Source organism: Nannobrachium achirus, assembly GCF_963921795.1.
Source record: "Nannobrachium achirus genome assembly, chromosome: 1".
Taxonomy (NCBI): domain Eukaryota; kingdom Metazoa; phylum Chordata; class Actinopteri; order Myctophiformes; family Myctophidae; genus Nannobrachium; species Nannobrachium achirus.
In genome coordinates, this window is record NC_137810.1 from 17,060,907 (window position 1) to 17,069,401 (window position 8,495).

Below are 8,495 nucleotides of genomic sequence, written 5' to 3' on the forward strand. Positions count from 1 at the left end.
CCACCCTACAATGACCTGGATTACCGTGGGTACATATACCGGTATTTAAAACAAAAACCGAAAAGAGGCTGTGGAACCTGCATGGTTGGTATGTGGATGACATTGGGAGCGATGACTCGATGAGAACACTCTAAAGGTCTTTTCATAAGGGGAATGACATATGGCCATGTACCAGCTCGGGTTATCTGGGTCCCACAGGTCTCCTCATATGATGAATGCGTCTTTACACATTGCGTGGGGGGTGGAAAAGTCAATCAAATTCAACTCTTGACACACGTGTGAGACGAGCACAAACGCAACAATTTTACAGCCTATCAGGTTGCCCGCGCCCCCCGTACCTGAACGCTCGCCTCTCGTTGAAAATGAATTGCTAGGTGTGTCGGTCACTTCCCATGTGAAAAGGCCTTAAATGTGCGTTCACAAAGGACACAAATATTGTTGGAGTGACGCGACTCAGGAAATACCACTTTTTTTTTGCTCAGAGCAGAGTGTGGGTGGGGGGGATAATCACTTCAAGCGAAAAGGTTATGTACACACAACAGAGCGGCGCATTTCCCGCATTTCTAGCGACGTGAATATTTTTATTTATTTGGTCTGGTGTGAATGCACCTTAAGGCTCTGGTAAGCGATGGAGGGAGACTGGCAGGTGAAGAAAGGAAGCTAATTGATTGAATGGAGTGGAGATAAGTGGGAAGAGACCACAGCTGCAGTGCAGAAATGCCGCAGACACTCACAGCTGTTTTAAAAAGGCATTGCATGGGGAGTGAATAGCCACCCAGCACACTGCCAAGTAGACCCAGAGCCAGCAGCATGCCCATGATGTAACACAGATAATGAAAATGAAAAGACCATATGTTTATTTGAAAATCCAACTCAACCAAGTTATCATGAAATAGGGCGACGTAAATAGAAAGCTTTAAGTGTTCCGTTTGGCCCTGTGGTGGGAAACAGGATAACACGTAAGCACTGGCTAACCTGGCTTGGAACTGTAGTGGGAACCCTAATAAAACATTAACCCTGGCAAGCCCTATTTGGCCCTTTCACAGAGCGCAGGTTAATAGGTGGGTTAATTACCATATCAATAATAATACTATATAAATATCCTCAAATCAATTTAAGTACAGTCAGTATTATATGCAGTATGCTACTGAATATTTGGGTCGTGTTAGATGATAATGTAATTATTAATAATTTGTTTGATTTTTAAAATCAGTCTTCCCCATGTGAATGAACCACCTAGAAGCACTGTATGTTTGTGTGGTGAGTCTCCATCTGTATTTGATACCCTTTCTTTGTCACTAAATCCTCCAACCTGGACAAATTAGAGGTGGTTTGACAGTACAGAACAAAAGGTATTATGCTGGTTTCTCTATCACTTTGAGATATTTATTTATAGAAAAAGAAAAGAAACAACTGTCAACATCCAGGAGGTGACTGGACCTCTCAAACTTGTTCTAACGTTTTCCTCCTCATATTATTGAACCTTTTGTATCACAATAGCTGTCCTCCAAACACAACCACTCTGACCTTAGCAGATGTGTCTCTTGAATATGCATGTTCTTCTAAGGAAACACCACGCTGCATAAAGTGTTTACACCTGAAATTAGATGTACAGAGCCTTTTCAGACGGGTACAGTATAAGCCAGGGACCCCCAGGGGTCCTTGAGGGGGGGTTCCAGGGGTCAGGATGCAACAAGTTGAAGATTTCTGCCCGACAGTCTGATTTAAACTATTTACGTAGGTCAATTGCTGCCTACCACACATACTGTACAAAGAAGATACTGTACAGTAACATAATTAAGGTCTTGCTGATTCAATTATTGAGCCTCTTAACAGACAACAGAAAATTATTTTTTGTGTGTTTGTTTTCCAAACAAAGATCCTCATGGGGCACATAAAAACACTGTGCAGTTAGAAAAAGAAAAGGTGGAACCTAAAATCTCCACAATCTTTCATTGTGAATTATTATACCAAAACAAGTATTTTACAGTTCCCATGTTGCTACAGTGTTCTATTCACTGGTCAGACTTGGATAAATCATTAACTGAAAACTTCATGAAATATTTGATATTTAAAAAAAAAAGGAAAAGGGAAGCACTTGATTTGTTACAATAATATCTTGTGTTTTCCCATTATGAAAAATAAGAGTACAAGTTCTCAAGTCATTCAGCTACCCCTAATATATATCTCTAGCAAACACACTCACACAAGCAATCAAATCAAAACAGGCAACGACTGTTCTTGAAGAGTATGTACAGTACTGTAGTTAATTGCGGCTTGTTTGCGAATTGAAGGTGGCATCATAGCTGTTTCTGGTTGTGTTAACTAGCTGTGGTGACTGGTGAGAGGCAGCTGTTCAGAACTCAGCTTCACCTCGCTCTAGAGCACCAACACATGAACAGTCTCACAGTGAAACTCTAGAGAGTAGTACTGAGAGAAAGAACAACTAAACGATAGAGAGAGAGAGAGAGAGAGAGAGAGAGAGAGAGAGAGAGAGAGAGAGAGAGAGAGCGCGACAGGGAGAGATCGCGACAGGGAGAGTAGAGGAAAAAGGCTAGGCTGTTACATAAGCCAACTGTGCCATGCAGTTTAATCAGAAAAGAACAAAGACGGACTGATGAAAGCAGAGCTGCTGTAACCAAAGCTGTAGGAGGTGAAGACCTTGAGGAAGACCTTCTTATTGTAGACACAATAATAGAGTTGATGAAGATGAAGTTATCACCCCTAAAGTAGAACTTCTATCGTTTGTCTACATTGTAAGTGTGGATTGAATTATCTCAATCAGTAGCATAGTAATCCATTATGCATTATGCTGAAAGGGGAGAGTGTGCCTCTAATAGTAGTCATCTGTGAATAACATCAACAGTATAGATTAATTAATTGCAAAAGAAGGGATCAACAAAGCCCATGGAGATGTTCCTTTTAAATAGAATAATTATATCAGAACTCAAGCTTAACTCAAGAATTATGACTGTCTAGTGTCTACATCAAAACATTGACTAGAAATAAACATTCTTAGTCTGGCATTTCTGTGATGGCCAACATATCAGGTGTGTATTTATTAGAGAAAAATGTGGTTCTAAATCTATGACCTCCCAGGGTTCATGAGATGATTTATAGAAATAAATTCGTATATATTTCTGATATAGAAATAGACTTTTTGTGACAAATGACTTGTTAATCCTGAATATTTATAACTTCTATGCTTGCTCTTATTGGCCATGTGAAAGAGCCTGGAATAGGCCAGAAAAAGAAATAAGATAAAAAAAGGAAGTTTGTTGCCGTTAAAATTCACCATTATGTATCAGGGAATCTGTAGTGGCATTTTAATTTAAAGGGTTTCAGGCCAACAAGGCTGATAACTACTCTTCTGAATAATGGCATCTTCACTCCCTAACATGAAGGCATTAAAAGCTTGGCATTTCATTACTGGCCACTGTTTGGCTGGTTTTTCTTTTATGAAATGGATTTAATGCATTAATGGTTATGTAACACTGTTTTTGTGTTCAGCCTGGACATTTTGAAAGGTTAAATGCCCCGGCCTGTTTCTGCTTGTTTTCTATCTAGTATACCGGTATTTGTTCAGATACTATTACTGTTACATGTTTTGTTCTACTACTAATTTGTTTCCTATACTGTTATCAAAGCCGTTATAAGATGATGTGTTCGGCATAGCGTGGTATCCAGTCCAGTCCAACATGCTTCGACATTTCATTGTTGATGATGAAAAAGATTCTTTTTTATTTTTATTGCAACAAATCATTGTATCTGATTTATTTGTGTTTGCATGATGAGTAATATCATATTATAATAAGGTTTGCAGCTGTAGTACTGTGGTCAGACATTTTGACAACAGGGCCTGTTGTCAATATCCTGATTCAGCTATCCAAAAGTTCTACAGTATAACCCAAGTCTACACTGTGGGTGTGAGAATGGTGGTATATTGTATTTTTTGCACTGAATATCAAAAGAGATTGCACAATATAATTTAATCAAAAAGGAAACTTTCTCACAATTGTACAGTATTTGCCTCTCAACAAACCGTATCAAATGTTTACAGAAAGCGAGGGGATACGACTCACACTGGTAATGCTGTGTGTATTTACCTGTGGATGAATCAGGACATGATACATGGATCTCACTGAGGCACAGTAGTGCAAGACCAGCACCAGACACTGAGAAACAGCTGTAGCATGAAAGCAGGTTCTGTCCATCTGCCTCTGTTGAAACCACAGATGTGACAGATGTGCAGTTTCATTTATTTACCTGCCATTTCACCATGAAATGAAATGTAGCCTACCTTACAGTATCTGACATTCACCTGCATTTAAATATCTAAATGCAAATCTATGTACTGTAGACCATGCAGTGGTTTTCAAACTTGTGTCCAAAGTCAAAATCACACGGCACAACTGTACATGCATAGCTGAAATGCCATATATACAAGCTGAGAAGTTGCTATGTGACGTGTTGTGAGCTTGTAGATCGGCTTTTCTCACTATTTTTGAAAATGTGTGAGGATAATGAGAAATTGTAATAAAACTTTATCCTATATCCAAAACAGGGAGAAACCAGGTTGAAAGTACTAGTTCAAATATTGTTTTCTTGGGGATAGAATTTACCTCTGTATTGGAATGAATGAATCTTCAATGAAGAAAATACACCCGCACACTGCCACTTGCAGGTTCCAAGTATAAATTTAATACCTCTGTATTGGGAAATGGGTGCACACAAAGCACTAGTTGTACTGCATATATTTGCAATAATAATTTGTGATGCGAGATGCGATGTAGTTATCACAAAATCCAAAGGTACGCCTGGACTCTTTGGAAACCATTGTAGTAGACTCTGCTTGCCTCAGATTATGTCCATGTATCATTTGCCTTGTACACTGATGGCTGGCAGACCCTAGCTCTGGTCCACATAGCGTTAGGAGAACGGTATGGACCAGAGCTAGCAAGACCCATGCCACATCGCGAGGGGCCCCCAAAATTCCTTGTTGTGCCCCTGTGTTTTCTCTGTGAAAACCACATATGCAGTGCCTCTGAACAATGTTGCCAATACTCCATATTGACTGACTGAATGGATGCCTGGCTGACTGATTGGCTGACTTGACTTCAAGGCTGTGTGTGTTTTCCGACAGCTAAATATAAACACATGATATTAACTGTGTTGAGTTTATGATTCTTGTGTGTGTCGTTGCATGTTCTACTACACCCAACGCTCCAGGGTAAATAACCATTCTGTTAGCAGATGCTCTTATTGGAACACAGAGATTTCCAGGCATCATTAGCTAGCCAACCTCATTATGCACAGCACTCCATTTACACCTCCTCACACTTGCACCAGATCAACAGATGATTATTTGTCATCTATGTTACAGCATTATGTTCAAATGATGAAAGTGGTCATGGTAAAGAGGCTTGACTGAGTGATTTGATTTTCACACCAATTTATCGAAACTTAACTAGATGGACAGACAGACAGATGCAAGAGTTAAAGAGATAGATCAAATGTGTTATGAATGATATTATGTGTTCCGTGAGCTTTCAAATGCTAAATATTTGTCATCGCATGTTATTATGCCAAAGTTGGCAGCGGCACATAAAAGGTTGACAACCTCTGTTTTTGGCCACAGGCCAAGAGTCTTAGGTCATGGAAGAGAACAGATGTTTAGACATTCATAAGGAAGTGATGACCCCAGTAATGAAACTGGGATTTCATTTCCCTAAGGGTGAAGCGCTCGCGCATACAGTAGGCTACGCTACGCGCACGCACACTGTCTCACACACAGGGAGGGAGAGAGCCCATGGAGGTAGCCCAGAATGTCTTGGCTTAATATAAGAGACAGCTGTAGTATTCAATTCACAAGCCTCAGATGGCTTAAAGATCTACAAGAGCTCTTTGTTGGTGTAATGGTGGGAGGCATGGACTCATATGAAGGAGAATGTTAAACAGGAAACCTTGCAGGACAGTCAGGGCCTATCATGTGAGCTGTTTTTATCTCCACCTGGTTATCTATCTTCCCCTAGTGGTCAAATGACAGCATGACAGGAGATGTGATGATGCATGATATATATAAAGTATATATTTATATAGATGTATAATGTGAATGAGACAAGTAATGTATTTCGTCGCTGTCAGGCAGAAACCTCTTGTTAACTAACACCCTACTTGATCATACATCAGCATCACACAAAAGGATCAAAAGTAGGAGATCTGCAAGCTCGAAATGCGGCGTGCTTTGTTACTTTTGATGTTTTTATGAATCCTGAAACCGGTTTTGGACATAATGAGGTTTCCACCCAACGGAGATGATTTATTTCATATGCATTATCACACCAAAGAGTCTCAGAAACTTTACAATTAAGTGTGCCATGTTTGTGTGACACCGTTGTACAACAAAGCATAAAACAGGGCTCAAGTGATTAATCAGACAAGATTTAGCCAATTATAGATTCAAATTTCACATTGTTTTTGTGGCACTTTTTTGGCACTTTAATAGCAATGAATTAAATTCCATCTACAAAATCAGTTAATATTAACCACATGATTTTATTCAACTACCAGTCTGTCACCACCACCACACATCCTCTACGTTCAGCCCATGTGTCAGTAGGCCTATCCATCGCAGCAAGTGGCATCCGATCCTCGTCCTCCAACAAGGTATGCTAAACCTATGGAAGATGGATGCAACAGTAAGAATCGCCAGTAGGCTAATCGAATATCAGACACTGTAGGCTAGACCAGTGTTTCTCAACCACTGTGCCTGGGGACCTTTGGTGTGCCCCTGAGAAGGGTCAAGTGTGCCCCTTGAAACTGCTTGAAAGCCAGTATTGTATTTATCATTTTAAAAATGATTTAAACTAGTGAAAACAGACGATCTACAAGCACACAATGCCTCGCGGTGCGAGGCGTTGTGTGCTTGTAGATCTGCTGTTTTCACTACTGTTGTGCGACAGCCTTGTATGATGAAGCAGGGCTTTACTTTGCGAAGAAACATACAAATTTGAAACTTGGAGATATAAGGTTTCTTCCCGACAGTGACGATATTTACACACCCCCGTATTATGTTGGTGTGCCCATGGATTCTTGGGACATGAAAAGTGTGCCTATGCAGAAAAAAGGTTGAGAAACACTGGGCTAGACCAGTGCTTCTCAAACTTTTTCTTGTCAAAGACCCCCCAAATGACACTTACAAGTCTGTGGACCCGCATTTTAAAAGATATGGCAGGGGACACCATAAGAGAGGATTTTTACTGCTCTAGGGGTAATTCTCAACCATTTTAATGTCATTTAAAGACATTAAATGACATTTCTATCACTGAGACCCCAATTTATATTGTAAAAATGAATGGAACCAAACGGACCATAACATTTGTACAATCTCTATGTTACAGACCCATAAGGGTCCATTTGGTTTCTAACTATCATTTGGTTGTGGAACCCCTGGAACTCCCCCAAGGACCACTGGGGGTCCCCGGACCCCAGTTTGAGAACCAATGGACTAGAGTCAATGTACAGTACCAATGACTTCTATAACCAAGTGCTCCCCTTTCCCTTTTATTTTTACACAAATAGGGCCTACCATCAAATTTGAAATTTCTGAAATATATTATATTATTCTTTATCTGTATTTGTTTCTATTTGTATTTGTGTGGTGTGACACGCCTGCTATGTTAAAAGCATTTTATAAATAAACAATTTGAGACTTAAATAAACAATAATTTACACAGTATCAAGCTATTTCTGTGTAGATTATTTGCAGTTATTGAAGGTGATTGTATGCACTTTGGTTTGCCGTGAGTCTGGCGAGACATACCCAGCAGAATCTATTTCCACAATTAGAGCATGTCATCGTGTTACAGCCTCCATTCTTCTGCACAAACAACATAACACACACAGTACATGTCATTAGTCACACATAATCAGATGCATTTCTCTTTAAAAGGCTTCAAAACATAATGTATGGATGTGTGTGTGCATGCATGCATGTGTTCCTGCCTGCATGTGTGTTGTACTGCTAACTTTGTGGGAACCAGTTGTGTAAAGCAACTAAGTAGATTTACTTAAGTACTGTATTGTAATTCTTTAGGTATTTGTACTTTACTTGAGTATTTCCAATTTCCAATACTTTTACTTCTACTCCACTACATCCTGGATCCAAATATTGTACTTTTACTCCACTACAATTATTTGAAAACTTTAGTAACTAGTTACTTTGCAGGTATTGCGACCGTCAGGTCGCACTTACTATCAAAACCACCACAAAGTGTAAGTAACTCCGTCCCTCCGTCTGTCTGTCACACCTCACACGTCACACTCTTGCCCTGCTCATATCTCCGCAACCGTTGCCCCGATCCATGCCAAATTTTGCACACACGTTCCTTGCCTGCCAAACTACAACCTCCAAGGACCCCCGGAGCTCCAGGGACCCCCAGGTCCCTGGGGGACCCCCAGATGTAAAAAATGACCAAATGTGCAAAAATGACCAA